The 18,206-nt window shown below is 28.9% G+C and overlaps 1 pseudogene; it reads right to left on the bottom strand.

Moving 5' to 3' along the window:
• Positions 1-258: 258 nt before the first annotated feature.
• LOC148240195 (alkaline/neutral invertase E, chloroplastic-like) lies at positions 259-15,416 on the bottom strand (annotated as a pseudogene).
• Positions 15,417-18,206: the final 2,790 nt, after the last annotated feature.

Below are 18,206 nucleotides of genomic sequence, written 5' to 3'. Positions count from 1 at the left end.
AAAGTCTATAAACAGGAAACAATTTGTTTATTCTCCAATCCAGGAAGATGTTTCAAGCAAATGCTAATCCTAAATCAACATATCATCTTTACATTAAGATCCAATGATACCCGAATCACTGCTCAAAAGCTTTAACCCCCAAATAAAATGAAAAATAAACATTGTTATCATCACCATTATACATTTAAGTTGTTCAGATAGGTAAGTTAAGCCACAAATTGAAGTTACCTTTCCTTATGTGAAAGCAGCTTAAGAATCTTATATTATGCAAGTCTTTTGGGAGTTCTTCCGACCACACTTTCTCTTGAGGTTAGCACTTATCATGCAAGAGAAGGCATTGATAAGCTCATAATACTCTTTAATTATCAGAATTTTGACTGCACTTGGGTCTGCAAGTAGAAGCTTAGCCACAAGGTATTCAGGAATTGACCCTGTCTGGAATAATCGTGCTTGCTTCCCGATGAACTTTTCTCTTTTCATGTCATAGTATTAAGGTCAATTGTCTCTTGATATGTGTCTTTCCCCAACTTCAATAGATTTTGCAGTGATTTCTGGTCTTTTCATCTTTATGGGTGCAATAGTAAGCTGTAAAAAGTCCATTTTTAAAATCTTAAGCCACACTGCCAACATTCCTTCATTATTACTTTATTTTATAAAACATCAACAAGGTACCATATCCTATTGGATTCAAGTATGTGAACTTAAGAAACTTATAACTAAATATAAATTCTACAAAGGGTTCTTTGGAGCAATGAATAAAACATTAGTAGTAGAGAGAATATTTAAGCATAAAAAACTAACCTACCATAGCAGAGTTGGCCAAGAACCACCATTGTGGTAAGACCAAGGGTTGCATGAAAAGGAAACATAGTGAGAAATGCTAAAGATAATGAAGAAATATATCATAAATAAATAATACGAGAGCAGATTCTTATGTGTTCTTAGGATCACTACTAGTGATTATTTGCTACTCCTGACCTTCAATAGTAGGATAACATATCTTAAATAGCATATCTGCTACCAAATCTAATTCGCTTCAATAAGATCTAGTATGGCATGTGACTAATCAACTGTTGTTAGACTGTTTACAACAGACCACATGTTTCTTAGAGAAAAAAATCAAAAATCCATATGTGCTAGTTGTAAGTTTCCAATTAGATAACCTCTTTTATTGGGCATCCATTCCACCAACCAAGGAGAAATTTGATCTGGGTAATTGTTGAACTTATTAACTGCATTATATGAGTACTCCTCAATCTTGCAACTGTAATCTCTTTCAGTTTTCGCAAATCAATCAAATAATACTCCATGATGTGGAATGAAAGAGCAAGCAGGCAATTATTCAGTGCCGAAAGAGATCAGCTGATCCATCTTCTTGAGCAAGCATTTCACGTGCACAGAGTAAGGTAGAATAAAATAGTGCCTTTAAGAAAAAAAGATGGATTAACTGGAGATACCACAACCAAAAAAAGTAAACAAATAAGATCTCTCTATTACCAACTTATAAATTTAAATAATGACCGATTCATGTAGGCTAATGAGTCAGATCATAATTTGTTGTTTGAATCCAATTTGCTAAAACATGGATCAAAACTAAAACAACTGGGAATAGTTCTAGATAAAAGTAGCAGAACTGCCTCAGAAATTCCCATAAACATAATGGTAATCAAATAATTATAACCCTCTCAATCCTCAAACCCTTCTTTTATCAAAGTGAACCCAAGAGATTCTTGACTCAATTGAAAGAATACATTCTTTTGCTTCAATTTCAAGAATGATTAACCTTAAATCAAAAAACAAGCAAAAAAACAAATCAAGGCATTAGATTCAATGTGAGTATTTTGGTGAAAACTTTCAACTAAATCAGACATACAACCCAAAAGTAAAAAATTCAACAATAAAAAGGAAAATAAACTGACACTCAAGGAAAACTAATGAAATGATGCTACGAATATACGTAATACGTCTCTTTTTCCCCTTTATTTTTAGGAACCGTAAAGAATTATCTTCTATTACCTAGAAGTGATATAATAAGAGTACTCAAAAGGTGAGAAAAACTCATCAAAAGCCAAAAGCTAATGATTACAAGGCACCAATGCAATTTTTTTATAAAAAACAATAGAAAGCATCTAACTAACTAGTCAATTTGTGATAGAACTTAACAAAAGTCCTACTAATTGAACCATTCATAAATCAAGGATTCCAAAACAAGAAAAAAAAAAGATCATAGCTTAAATCCAAACCCAGATGAAGTGATATTAAAAATGAACATACTCTAAAACTAAATCTAGAAAAAAAAAGAGAAAGGTGAATACCTTGTTGAAATAAAATGTGGGTTTGTATCGAAGCGTTGTTTGGGAGCAGAAAAATCAAGAAAAAGAGAAGATAATGTTGTGTCGTTTCAATATCTCCACATAATCAATAATAATCCAATTGTATGTATCGTATTTACTTTTGTTTTTGATAGTTGTGGATTATTATGAATAAATAAGAAATTATATGAAGATTCCGCTTGCTCTTCTTTTCTCATCTTGTCCCTTTATTTTATTTATTCATTTCATTTGATTATTTTTTAATTCTATATATAAATTTTCTCTCATTTTTCTCTTGCTTTTCCTTTTCTCTCTGTTTTTTCTTTTCTCTTAATCACATGGTTAATGATAAGTATAGCATATGTGCAGACGGAAGAGATATCTTGCGATGAGGGTAAGCACACTATAAATTCATGCACCCTCCATTTTCATCAATTTACCATTAATTTATTCAACTTATATGATCAATGACTTGTGTTGACCAGATTTCTTGTTTGTTTGTGTACAATAGTTCCCTCAACAATGATATACTCATTATTTTCCCTCTCTTGCTTGGTTAAGATAAATCATGAAAGATAACATGCAAGCAGGTTAGAGAAGAAAAAGTGCCTGGAATTCAAAAGCTTCTAGAATGAACTTTAATGAGAATCATAAAAAATAATTGATATGTGAACCAACCAAGATGAAGTTGTTTTTTTTTGTTTTTAGATTTTCATGATTCATTAATGAAATTTGAGATATGATCACACTTTTATATGAGATAATAAGAATTTATAAGTAAGAATCATTACTTTGTTTCTAAAGTGGAGGTTTTATAATCTGAATGTTTTTGTTTTCTTTATTAAAAGAATTGAAATTAAACTATTTTATCTTACATTATTTTTTATTAAAATACATGAGATATTGTTTTAGTATTGTAATAACAATATATATTCATATGAGTTTGTGAAAAAAAAAATCAAAACTAAAGGTCTTTTATATGTGTGTAATAAGAAGACGAGAGATCTTCGGCTTAATGAGAGAAAATGTAAGAAATCTCACCCTTTATATGTAGGCATTTTGTGAGTTTTACTTTAACACATTTCTTCTTCTTTAATATTTATGTTAATAAATAATTTAAGAAAAATATTAATTTGAATTTTTTTGCTTATTATAATTGTTTTAATAAAAGAATCTAATCATTACAGAATATTATTTTCATTTAGATATGTCATGACTATATCTCTACCAAATCCAATTTCATTACTATATCTCTACCAACACAGTTATAAGTTAAATCTTTTGATTATATTGAATCAAATATTATAAAAAAATCATTATTAATACATATAATTATATCCAAAAAGTGATAAATTTAACATTTTAATATGATACAGACTTGTTATCTTCTAAAAAAATGTAAGAATCTTAACCATTCAAACACCATGTTTATGATCATTTATGAAAATTCTTAAAAACTTCATTGTAGTGTGTGCTTAATTATGATAAATGAACATAGTCACAAGCTTTAATGGGGGCATTTTGGTGCATGAAATGCATGTTCCCATGTTAATGGATGTTAGTGGTTAGTTTTTCCTTTTCAATGGTATCATCCTATGTTTACCTTATAAATAGTTAGCTCCTCTACTCTATCCTATCTTATTCCTACATTTCTCTATTGCTCTCTCTTTTATCTCTTTTCTTTCACTTTCATTTTTTTCTAAAATTTTCTTGAAAGATTCTAACTTTTCCTTTTCTAGCTGTGCAAATTAATAAAATCTATGATCTATTGGGAGCTAAGCTTATTGTATCATACAATTAACATGTCAAAAATCTCCTTTCTATTATCTGATTGACCTAGTGCACACCTCAATCCGTAGAATGGATCCTCAAACTTCAATTCCTATTTGTATAGAAAGTAAATGTCTAAAGTAAATTCTCCTATCTTTTTTCACCAAGAGATTTTTATGTGAAACTATTAAATATCAACAATTCATCTCAACCAATAGCAACAAAATTTAAATTTTTTTGAAATAATACCTTTCAATTTGTAATTATCTCTGCAGAATAAGTTTGAGTTTCAAAGCAAAAAATTAAAAGTTAGGTCAAGATTTTGATCCTACTATAGTTCCCTCAACTAAGAGAACTTAATAATCATGAAATATGTTTTTCACCTAAAAACATAACAGGCACGTTGAGATTAAACTCAACTTAATCACGACATCAGCAACATAAAAAAAAAGTTAAGAGTTTAAATTTGTTTTCCATGAAAAAGTAATACTTATTACAACCTGCAGAGAATTTATTGGTATTGATTTTTAGAAGCTTTCATCCCCTCATCTGCCCAACAAAAGAAAACATAATTACTTTATAATATTGTTATTGAAAGAGATGAAAATAGTTAAAATACAACTAGTGAAAAATTAAATATTGAACTTAAATTTTATAAATTAAAAGGATAATAATTACTTTAGTTAAGTTACAGTAACTGAAGAAAAATATAAATATTATTTTATTCTTAATTAATTTAAAAGCAAATTGAATTAGTTAAAAAGAAATTGTATTTATTACAATAACAAAGTATTTGAGAGTAATATTCTCCATTTACTAGAACGATTCAAATTAAAATATTAAGGAATTAAAAAAATAAATAAGAATCGAATTAAATAAGTTGTTAGAAGCAAGAGTACCTTCATTTAAAAGAGTACGTTTGCGCTTGCAAGGGGTGGCGCTAGCTTCCAACTACATCACCATACATACCCATTCAGTGAATAATAATAATAAATATTTTAAAATCAAAATCTACAATGTTTAATATTTTAGAAAAACAGTTTTACTTTTTATTAAAATATAAACTTTACATTTTCAGCAAAACTTAAACTTATAAATCTTAAATAAAACACAAAAATTTTAACTATTACCATATTATTATAATTCATTATAATTTTTAATTGCTATAATTATGAGCTAGCAAAACAAATTTTCAATTAAGTAAAACTCATACTTTATAAGTCAGCAAATTTAAATTTAGTTAAAATTTTTATGAAATCCATAAGAGAAAAAGATATATATGAAAATAAAATTTTGCAAAATATATAAAATAAAATATTACCTCAAAAAGGATGTTTATTTTATCCTTCCTAAGTAAGAAGTCATTTTCGATTGCATCCAATGCTGCTATGCACCTTTGTTTTTTAAAAAAATAACTTTAAAAAATTATAAAAAAACTCAATAAAGAGATATATTAGTATTCTATAAAATAAAAAAAGTAAGTACGAAATTCATTTACTACATGCATATATAAAGACTGTTAATCAATTTATGATGTCAATTACGTATGAAAGCTTACCCTTCCTTACTCTTTTCATCAGATGCCTTAATGAATTCCTCACATTTTAGTGCCATTTGACAAGTGTCAAGGCTTCAATTAATATCAGCTAATTATTTTTTTAAATAAAAATTGTGTAAATCTATTGATTAAGTGATATACATCAATCATAATGCAATATAAATAATCTCCAAGTAAGAATACACACAAAACAGTAGTTTGACTCGAGATTAATTAGGCAATATACACTAAATGCAATACAATACGAGTAACTTTTAAATGATGACACACACGAAAGTACAATCTGACTCAAACTTGTGATCTCTTGTAAAAGAGAAAATGCATCAACTATTAAACTAATTAAATAATTAACTAAGTATACACATATACCAAATAAATATATATATCATACTAATATATATTTCGTTAATTAAATTATTAATTATTTATCTATTGGGTGGATATCTACATACTTTTATCCTTATCTATAAGAGTATGAATTCAAATCAGATTATATGTCTCATAATATATCATTTAACGACTAAACTGCATGAATTTTTACTAACAAAAATTTGTACTTGAGAATTTTTATTATTAAATACATTTTATAAGATCAATAACAACACACATAAATACTCCAAATTAAAGAGTTTTGAGCTATGATTATTAGTATTAATTATAAATCTTAAGGAGGCTCCTTTAATCTTGAAGCAAAGTTCATAAATTTTAGGAAAATCAGCATTAAATACTTTGACATTGCAAATTAAGAGAAGAAGACCAAATAATTAAAACCCATTAACTAGTCAAACGTGGTTAATAACTACTCAGATCTATATCAAGATATATATTATGTCCACATACAAAGATTTAGTCATGTCTGATAAAATGATTTCAGATTCAACTACGAAGGTGGAGAGCAGATTAGAGAAATAATTAGGACCTCAACCATCATTTCATATGCTATTCCAAAAAAGTGATCGACCATACCCTTTTAAAAAAATCAAATGCAAATCAATCAACAATATCGATTTATATACACGATCACTAAACAGATAAGAAAAAAATAGATAAGATGTTAAAGCACTAAACCTCTTGTTCCATCGAGTGGATCATGTCAAGGAGCTACATGCTTCAATCCATCATATTAGAAACAACTGGAGAAGGGAAAAATGGTTTTACCGAGAGAAGGGAGATTTTTTTTTTTTCGAATTTGCAATGCTCACTGAAGCAACGGAGAGTTATAATGAGTCTAGAATTTATAATAAATTGCTAATAACCTAGGTCGTTTCTAGTGATTGATATTTAGGTTATCAATATTCTATGCATTAGTGAACTTGCATATTTTTGAATTTTGTTTTCCAATTTGGATTATTCTAGCCAACGATTTTATGAGAAAAAATATTTTCTTTTGAAAAAAAAAAACAAGAGTTTAATTTAATCCATTTATAATATTGTATAAACAACAAAGATGGTTTTTCTCCAAATAAATTACTTCAACTAATAAAAGGCATTATATTAGAACCTTTAAGAATGGTTAATTGCTGCTAAAAATTAGACAATAGATGATAAAATTTTACCAGTAGATTTATATTGTCACTAAAAGTCAAAATGCCATCAAGTAAATTTACAGCAAATAGAGGAAGCCACATATCCATTTCATGCCCAACTTGCCCATTTCTTTATTTTTTTAAAAAATATTTCACTTTTATAATGACAAAAAGAAGTACAAAAGAAATTAAAAATAAAATAATTTATCTTTATGTTCTAAAACCTAAAGAAAATTCAATCTCCTCTGTTGCAAGACACTAAAACTTCTCTCTCTATGTTAGTTGCATCTCATTAGAGTCATCACCCATCACCTCTCGTTATTCATTGAAGTATCAGTTTTCCTTATCAATCATTAAACATTGTATTTCAAACAATAGATTTACGTTGCTTAGTTTACTCATTTGCATGAGATTAAATTATTTATTCAAGTTAATCCATACCTTATTATTTGACAAAACTATAAATTTAGTCGTATTTCTTTTTAGTACTATATAAGTCAGTAAACAACCCAAACTTTAGAAAAATATTCGTCAAGTATAAAATTTGTATCTGGTACCTTTAATAAGGGTCTTATTACAAGTAGAAATTAAATAATAGACGACATAATTTTTGTGGTTTATTTAGACTACTACAAAAGTAGAAATGTTGCCAAGTAATATGCGACAAATAGAGGAACTCATGTGTCCATTTTGTGCCCACTCTATTTATTTCTTTACTTGAAAAAAAAAGTTGCTTAACTTTTGTATCAACAAAAAGGGGTACCAAAAAAAAATTAAAAATAAAATATTTCATCTTTTTCTTAAAACCTAAAGAAAATGTGATCTACTTCATTGCAAAATACCAAAGCTTTTATCTTTGTGTTGGTCGCATTTCATTGTAGTAACTATCAATCGCCTCTAATTATTCAGTGAAGCATCAGTTCTCATAATTGGTCGTCAAATACAATATTTTAAACAATAAATATACATCATTCGATTCACTTATTTATTATAAAATTAAATAATTCATACAAATTAGGTTATACTTTATCATGCTCAAGTAAGTGAAGCAAAAATTGAGGTTCATGAACAATTATCTATCTTTCAGAAGTTCATACTCATTTCTAGCTAAGTTATGTATTATTCTTATAATACTTTTGAATCCAACTGAGAAGAAAGGAAACAAAATGTAGAATGAAAGCCTAAACATGCTCAAGTAATAACCTAAACTCAGAGAAATATTCATCAAGTATAAAATTTATATTTGGTACAAAATTTGCCAGATAACTAAGTAAAACAAAATCTATACTAAATTAAATTTTAGGACAAAAACTTTGGATCTTTGTGTAACATAACATTAAAAAAAAGAAAAGACTAAAACCTTAAGATTTAAATGTAACACCGTAGTTTTAGAGCTTTATTAAGACCTAATACATGATCGAAACCTCATAGTTGTCTTAAGATAGGTCTAGAACACGAGAATAATTTTAAAACCCTGCACAAACTTTTGGTAATACTATCTTGTAACCTCATAGGTATCTCAAAATAACTCTAGAAGCCAAAAGTTTCCTTATCTTCAACTACTCTTGAACCTTAGCATTGTTTATCTCAAATTAGGTAAGCAGTCCTGAAGCACTACACAAGGACCCATGAGTGTCCCAACTTTCTGTTAATTTAAAGGAGTGCGCTTGTGCTTGCGAGGGGTGGTGCTTGTTTCCAAATATATCAGCATACATACCCCATTTACTAATTAATAATAATAATAATAAAGATTTTAAAATCAAAATCTACAATGTTTATTATTAAAAAAATAGTTTTACTTTTTATTAAAATGTAAACTTTACATCTTCAGTGAAACTTAATCTCGTAAATCTTAAATAAAACACAAGTTTAAACTACTACCGTGTTGTTGTAATTTATTATAAATGTTAATAGCTATAATTATGCAATCGGCAAAACAGATTTTCAATTAAGTAAAACTCATACTTTATAATTCTACAAATTTAAATTCAGTTAAAATTTTCACAAAATCCATAAGAGAAAAAGATATATATGAAAATAAAATTCTGCAGAATATATAAAATAAAATATTACCTCAAGAAGGATTTTTATTTTTTCCGTCATCAATGTGAATTCGTTTTTTATTGCATCTAATGCCACTACACACTTTTTTAAAAAAAAAAGAAATAAAAAAAATTAAAAAAGCACAATAAATAGATATGTTAATCAATTTATAACGTCAATTATGTATGAAAGCTTACTTTATGACGTCAGTTATGTATGAAAGATTACCCTTCCTTACTCTTTTCATCAGATGCTTTGATGAATTCCTCATATTTCAGTGCCAATCGACAAGCACCAAGGCTGCAAATAAAATTAGCTAATTATTTTTTAAAATGATTACAATAAAACGCATCTTTCGAAGGATAACACACATAAAAGTATAATCTCACTCGAACTTATGATCTCTTGTAAAAGAATAAATGCATCAACTATTAAACTAATTAATTAATTAATTAATTATACACATATGCCAATCAAATATATATCCTACAAATACATATTTGGTTAATTAAATAATTAATTATTTATCTATTGGGTTGATATCTATGTACTTTTATCCTTATCTATAAGAGTATGAGTTCAAATCACACTATACATCTCATGACATATCATTTAATTATTAAAGTGTATAAATTTTTACCAACAAAAATTATACTTGAGAATTTTTAGTATTAAATACATATTATTAGATCAATAATAACACAAATAAATACTTTAAATTAAAGAGTTTTGAGCTGTGATGATTAGCATTAATTATATACCTTGAGGAGGCTTCTTTTATCTTAAACTAGAGTTCGCAAATCTTAGGAAAATATGCACTAGATACTTTGTCCCTCCAAATTAAGAGAAGAAGACCAAATAATTAAAACTCATTAACTAATCAAACGTGGTTAATAACAACTAAGATCTATATCAAGATATATATTATGTACACATATAAAGCTTTAGCCATGTCTGACAAGGTCATTTTAGATTCAGCTACGAAGATGGAGAGCATATCAGAGAAATAATTAGGACTGCAACCAGGTACTCCTTTAATTTCATATGCTATTCCAAAAAAGTGATCTACCATATACATTAACAAATATTGAATGCAAATTAATCAATGATATCGATATATATACATGATCGATAAATAGATAAGAGAAAAATTGATAGGATGTTAAGCATTAAACCTCTTGTTCCATCGAGTGGATCATGCTGTGGAGTCGTATTCTTTGATCCATCCTTTTCTAGACGATTAAAGAAGAGAAAAATGGTTTTGCCAAGAGAAAGGAGATTGTTTTTTTCTTCGAATTTGCAGTGCTCACCAAAGCAGCAGAGAGTTATAATGAGTTTAGTATTTATAACAGATTGCTAATAATCTAGGTCATTTCTAGTGATTGATATTTAGGTTATCAATATTGTATGCATTAATGAACTTGCATTTTTTTGAATTTGGTGTTCCCAGTTTGGATTAATCTTGCTAAACATTTTATGAGAATTTTTTTTAAAAAAAAAACAAGAGTTTTGTTTAATGCATTATAATATTGCGTAAACAAAAAATATAGTTTTTCTCTAAATAAATCACTTCAACTGATGAAAGGAATTATATTGGCACCTTTGAGAACAAATCCTTTGCTGGCTCCAAGACCATGGTTTCTTTGGGAATTTAGGTGCTCGAGCCACAATATTCGCTAGGGGAAACTCTTGGTCAACTTCCTTACATAGCGTCGTCCCATATAACATTTAGAATATGAATATCCCTAGTGCCCACCAATCAACTGCATTTCCATGCCCTTCACCATACCCTATTTTTGGTGCTAAGTACTAGTGGGTCCCAACATAATATATTAATTGAACATTGATTGGCTCTGTGATGATTTCTACAGCTGTGCGATGTATTGACTTTTTTCTATTTGTGTTGACTAGGGCATAAGTAGGAGGCTACAACAGGTGTGATACAATTGGCTATAATGTATGATGAATTAGAAAAGTTGGGTTTATGATCATGATAACAACTTGTTTTATGATTGATGATGCATTTTGAGCAGAAATGATGTGAATTGTTGATGTGGGATTATCATCTTTTAGTGAGAGATCGAAGTCAGTCAACGAAATGTAGTCGTCGAATCTTACTAACACATTTTTGGGTTTCAAATCACGGTAAACTATCCCCATCACATGTAGGTATTCTAAGGCCACTATGACTTCAGATGCATAAAACCTGTGCAAAAATGAGAAGGTTACAAATCTTTTTAAAAAATAAATAAATGAATAAATTTAAATAAGTTGGAAATATATAAAATTGAGTTTGATAGGTTATGCGAATAGCTTGCTCAAAATTTTAATACTTTATTCTATTTAATATATTTAAGAATATGTTTAATACACACATTGAAATATAATTATCTCTTATAACATTATCCGTATTATTAAAAATGTATAATATATTTATTTTACTAATATATAAACAGGTTCATGAACTTTTAAACCAAATTCCTTCACATTTGAATTTTGCTCTTATAATTATAACATTTTAGGACCATATTAAAATATGAAAAGAAGATTTTATTAATTAATAAAGATGAAATGAAGATGATATCTATATATACATATATATATGTAGAAATATGATAGAATCAAGAAGGTGCAAAGGGGAAAGGTTAGAAACTTCAAAGAAGATACTTATAATTGGGAATTATATAAAAACCCATGCACAACCCATGAGTTACCCAAATCATTATTTAACTTGGATTATCGCATACATAACCCATGAATTACCCATTTCCTCCCATGCTTCCTTATTACGGCTCTACATTATTTATGTGTGTGTGTGTCTCTCTCTATATATATAACCTTCTCAATTCATCAGTATATACATATATATGTGTGTGTGCATATAGAGAATGTATGTATGTATATCACGATACTAATTGCACTGAATATCATAATAATAAATTAACGATTCGTATAATCATATAATATATTTTTATAGATATAGATAATTAATGTTGTTGTACATACGTACCGGACAGCAGCTTCGTTGAATTGTTTATCCGGCTGCCGTTGACGGAGGACGTGAAGATCGCCGCCGGGATAGAACTCAATGAATGAACATGACCACCGATCACAAAAAAATTTCATACTTATTGGTGGCACGTATGATTGCTCATACACCATCATATATATGAATTATATGTTTATATATATGTCCACGTGTCAAAGCATATGATGAAAGGAATAAGGAAGGATAAACTTTCATACATAATTGACGACGTCATAAATCAAATCAATTAGTGAATATAGTAAATGAATTTCATAATTATTTTTTATTGTACATATTTCTTTACTAAGTTTTTTTTAATTTTTTTTAAAAAGGTGCATAGGTATTGAATGCAATCAAACATGAATTCACATTGATGAAGGAAAAAATTAAAATCTTTCTTCAGGTAATATTTTATTTTATATGTTTTATAAAATTTATTTTTATATATATATTTTTCTCTTATAGATTTCGTAAAAATTTTAATTGAATTTGAATTTACAGACTTATACAATATAAAGTGTTTTACATTTTTAGTGAGAGTTAAACTCGTATATTTTAAATAAAACATAAGAGTTTTAACTGCAATCATATTATTATCATTCATTATAATTATAAATAGCTAACATTATGTAGCCGACAAAATAGATTTTTAATGAAATAAAACTCATGCTGTATAAGTATGCAAATTTAAATTCAGTTAACATTTTCACAAAATCTATAAGAAAAAAGATATACATGAAAATAAAATTTTACAGAATATATAAAGTAAAACATTATCTCAAAAAGGATTTTCATTTTTTCCTTTACCAATGAGAATCCATGTTTGAATGCATCTAATACTGCTATACACTTTATTTTCAAAAAAAAAAAAATTTTAAATTCAGAAAACTCAATAAAAAGATATATTAGTAATATCTGTAATAAAAGATAAGTATAAAATTCATTTACCACATGAATATTTAAAGACTACTAATTGATTTATGACATTAATTGTATATAAAAGCTTACCCTTCCTTGCTTTTTTTATCAGATGCCTTGACGAATTCCTCACATTTCAATGCCATTTGACAAGTGCAAATGCTGCAATTAATATCAACTAATTATTTTTTAAAAAATAAAAATTGGTACATCTATTAATTCAGTGACATGCACCAATCATAACACAATACAAATAACCTCTAAGTAAGAATACACACAAAAATACAATTTGACCCGAGATTAGTCAAGTGACATACACTAATTACAATACAATATAATACAAATAACTTTCAAATGATGACTCACATAAAAATACAATCTGACTCAAACTTATAATCTCTTATAAAAGAAGAAACGCATTAACTATTAAACTAATTATTTAATTGATTAAATATACACATATATAGTTAATTAAATTAATAATTATTTATCCATTAGGTGGATATCTAAGTACTTTTATCCTTATCTACAAGAGTATGAGTTCAAATAAGACTATACATCTCATGACATATCATTTAACTATTAAAATGTATGAATTTTTACTAGCAAAAATTGTACTTGAGAATTTTTATTGTTAAATGTACATTATAAGATCAATAATAACACGTAAATTCTCCAAATTAAAGAGTTTTGAGCTGTGATGATTAGTATTACCTTGAGGAGGCTCATTTAATCTTGATGCAAAATGCATAAATCTTATGAAAATCTGCATCAGATATTTTATCCCTGCAAATTAGGAAAAGAAGATCAAATAACTAAAACCCATTAATTAATCAAATATGGTTAATAACTACTCAAATCTACATCGAGATATATATTACGTACACACATAAAGCTTTAGCCATTCCCGATAAGATGATTTCAAATTCAGCCATGAAGGTGGAAAGCAGATCATATAAATAATTAGGATTGCAGCCAGTATCTCCTTTCATTTCGTATGCTGCTACAAGAGAGTGCTCTACCGCATCCTTAAACAAAAATCGAATGCAAATTAATCAACAACTTCAATATATATATGATCGATAAACAAATAAGAGAAAAATAGATAAGATGTTAAGCACTAAACCTCTTATTCCATCGAGTGGATCATGTGGAGGAGCTATGTGCTTCAAGCCTCCTATTTGAAATGATTGGATAAGAGCTGCAACAACCCATACCTCCATAGTGAGTCACGGTACCATATGAACTTATATTGCCAGTGAAAAATACAATAAACTTCTATTTCTAAATAAAATTAAGTACATCCAAGCACAATGTTCACATCCCTCGCTAGTGAGGGTTAACCATTACATCTATCTAAAATCAAGAAAACATCTAATTAAAGTTTGTCTAACTCATACTTTCCTACACGTGCATCACAGAGAACACTGTCTCTACTCACCTAGATCGGCTCTTAGAGTTTGTTTGTTCCATTGTCAATGCCATTCTGACTTCTAAATAGCACCACTTTCAACCTTATAGAGAACACTGTCTCTGCTCACCTAGATTTGCCTCCTAGAATTTTATATTTATTTTGTTTTTAATCCCTTTCCAGTTCGTTTCTCTGTCTCTACACCAATACCACCATTTCCCAAACAGACATCAAGAGAATTAAATCTAAAAGATAAAGCATTCAATTCTCTAAATTTAGATATTCTTTTAGTGTAATCTTATAGGAAACAACTTATTTAATCTCTAATCCAAGAAGATGTTTCGAGCTAATGCTAATCCTAAATCAACCTATCATTTTTACATTAAAATCTTATGATACTCGAATCACTGCTCAAAAGCTTTAACCTCCAAATAAAATGAAAAATAAACCATTGTTATCATCACCATTATATATTTAAGTTGTTTAGATAGGTAAGTTGAGCCATAAATTGAAGTTACCTATCCTTGTGTGAAAGCAACTTCAGAGTCTTATATTATATACCTCTGTTGGGAGTTCTTTTGACCACGCTTACTCTTGGGGTTAACACTATGCAAAAGAAGGCATTGACAAGCTAAGAATCCTCTTTAGTTATTAGAATTTTTGCTGCACATGGGTCTGCAAGTAGAAGCTTATCCACAAGGTATCTAAGAATTGATCATGTTTGGAATAACCGTACTTGTTTCCTGATGAACCTTTCTATTTTCATGTCATAGTATTCAGGCCACTTGTCTCTTGATATGTGTCTTTCAATAACTTCAACAGCTCTTGCAGTGATTTTTGGTCTTTTCATCTTTATGGCTGCAACAGTAAGCTATAAAAACTCCATTTTTAAAATCTTAAGTCACACTACCTATTGTAGACTGATTCAACATTGATAGTTGGATATTTAACTTAGTTTTGGATTTATCTCCTAAAATTTATGATGTTTTGTTAGTAGTGATAGAATTTGAGTTAGTGGCAGATTGCTCTACCATTTCTTTTTATTTTTAGTTCAGTTGTAAAGCCTATTTAAAAGGCATTTCTGGTTGCTGAATATATCATCCCACTGCATCTAAAATTCCAGCAGCAATTCATACCCATAAAAAGTTTTGATTAATATTTTTATTTTTCTACTGCATTCATTTATTGTCTGCTATATTTTTCCTTGCTGGCGGTGTAAATTTACGCAAGTTTGAGTTCAACAAAACTCTCTTCTCCAACAATAGTGGTATTAGAGAAAAGTTTGGTTATAATTGGGCGTGCATCTCATGGCGACAAATGGCAATGTCGTGAGTATTTCTCAACCATCAATTCCTATATTTTTCATGGTGAAAGCTATGAATTTTGGAGCATTAAAATGAAGACATTATTCAAGTCTCAAGATTTATGGGACTTTGTTAAGAATGGGTATCCTAATCCGGATAAAGAACGCAGATTAAGAGAAAATAAAAAAAGGGATTCCAAAGCACTATTTTTCATCTAGTAAGCAGTACATGAATCTATTTTTTCTAAAATTTCAACTATAAATACAACTAAAGAAGCATGGATGACTTTGTAAACAACATACAAAGGCTCATCGAAGATTATTATGGTAAAATTTCAATTTCTCTGTCGTGATTTTGAGATGTTGTAAATGAAAATTAGTGAATCGGTACAAAAATTTCTTTTACGAGTTGCAACGGTTGTTAATTAAATGAAATCTTACAGGAAAGAGATTTCTGATCAAACCACTATTGCAAAAGTGTTAAGGTGTTTAACTCTAAGTTTTGATCACATTGTTGCAGCCATTGAGAAGTCTAAGGACTTAGCTACTTACTCATTTGATGAGCTGATGGGTTCTTTGTAATCCCATGGGCCAAGATTGAATCGGGTGAATGAAAAGACTGAAGAGAAGGCTTTTCAAGTGATGGAGGAGTCTCCCAAATAACAAGATGATTCAAATAAGGCACAAGTAGAGGATGTGGTAGAAGAGGTTATCGAGGCAGCGGTAACCTAGGTAAAGGCAGAATTGCTGGACAAGATGAATAAAGGGAGATGATTGGAAAACAAATAAATTACAAATGTAATATTTAGTGTTATTATTGCAAGCGATACGGGGATGTAAAGGTAGAGTGCTAGAAAGAGAAAAACAAGCAAATTATGTTGAAGATGAGGAGGAAATTGAGCTATTTATGGCCTATCAAGATGGCACCAAAGCTTCAAGTGGCATATAATTTTTGGATAATGGTTGTTTCAACCATATGACCGGGATCAAATCTCTATTCAAGGAGCTGGATGAGTCATGTACGTTGAAAGTAAGACTTGGTGATGATGGCAAAGGCACGGTGGCATTAAGCAATGGTCATGGTAACACAAAACTCCTTCACAATGTCTATTTTATTCCTACTTTATCACAAAATCTATTGAGCATTGGGCATCTTAAGGCTAGTGGGTATTCTATAATGTTTGATGATGTGTTTTGTGTGATTAGAGATAAAACATTTGATCGAATTATTATTGGTGTTTAAATGGAACTTAATAAGCTTTTCCAACTTGAGGTTTTTAGTGTTAAAAACCATGCTCTTATTGTTAAAGAAAATAAAGAGTCAAAATTGTGGCATTTACGATATGGACATTTGAATGTAAAAGGTCTACAATTATTGAGTTAAAAGGAAATGTTGTTCGGGCTACCTAAAATTGAGTCCTTAAATTTTTGCAAATGGTGCATTTATGGGAAACAATGTAAAAAACCATTTGCTATAAGGAAAGTCTAGAAGGGCATATGAGTGTGTTGAACTTGTACATACTGACTTGTGTGGCCCAATCAATGCACAATTTTTTGGTGGAAGTCAATATTTTTTGTTGTTTACAGACTATTACAGCCGTATGAGTTAAGTCTACTTCCTCCAATTCAACTCTGAAACGTTTGAGATCTTTAAGAAGTTCAAGGCACTCGTTGAGAAGCAAAGTGGAAGAAGCATAAAGGCATTGCGTACTGATAGAGGAGGGGAGTTTCTATCTAATGAATTTAATCAATTTTGTGAAGAACAAGACTTGCACAGAGAATTGACAACACCACATACACCAGAAAAAAACAAAGTGTATGAACGTAAAAACTTAACGGTTGTTGAAATGGAAAAAAGCTTGCGAAAAGAAAAGGGGCTGAAAATGTTGTTATTGCTATCTATATATTGAATTTATCTCCTACAAGGGCTGTTCTCAACCAAACACCATATGAAGCTTTGAGTGGTAGGAGACCTTAGGTAAGCCACTTAAAAATCTTTGTTGTATTGCCTATTCCTTGATAGATTCACAGAATCATAGCAAACTTGATGAAAATCTGTGAAATGAATCTTTATTGGTTATTGCTCTCAATATAAAGCATATAGGCTCTATAACCCTTTGAGTGGAAAGATAATTGATATAATTGAATTTTATAGATATTTTTCTATTTTATTTGAGTTGATTTTGATCAATATTTTCCAGATATGCTGCTGTATTGTCTTTAGCACTTTTCAAGAATGATTTTAGAACTTGGAAGCAAATTAGAATGGGTTAGGACAAGATTTGGGTGAAAAAGGGTTGAAACATGAAGATGTGGGAGAGATGGCCATAACACATA

The sequence above is a fragment of the Carica papaya genome, chromosome 9 (genome assembly GCF_054855325.1).
Source record: "Carica papaya isolate Zhongbai chromosome 9, ASM5485532v1, whole genome shotgun sequence".
In the NCBI taxonomy this organism is placed as follows: Eukaryota; Viridiplantae; Streptophyta; class Magnoliopsida; order Brassicales; family Caricaceae; genus Carica; species Carica papaya.
Note: the sequence above shows the minus strand (reverse complement) of the source record. Positions and strands in the feature narration are given on the sequence as shown.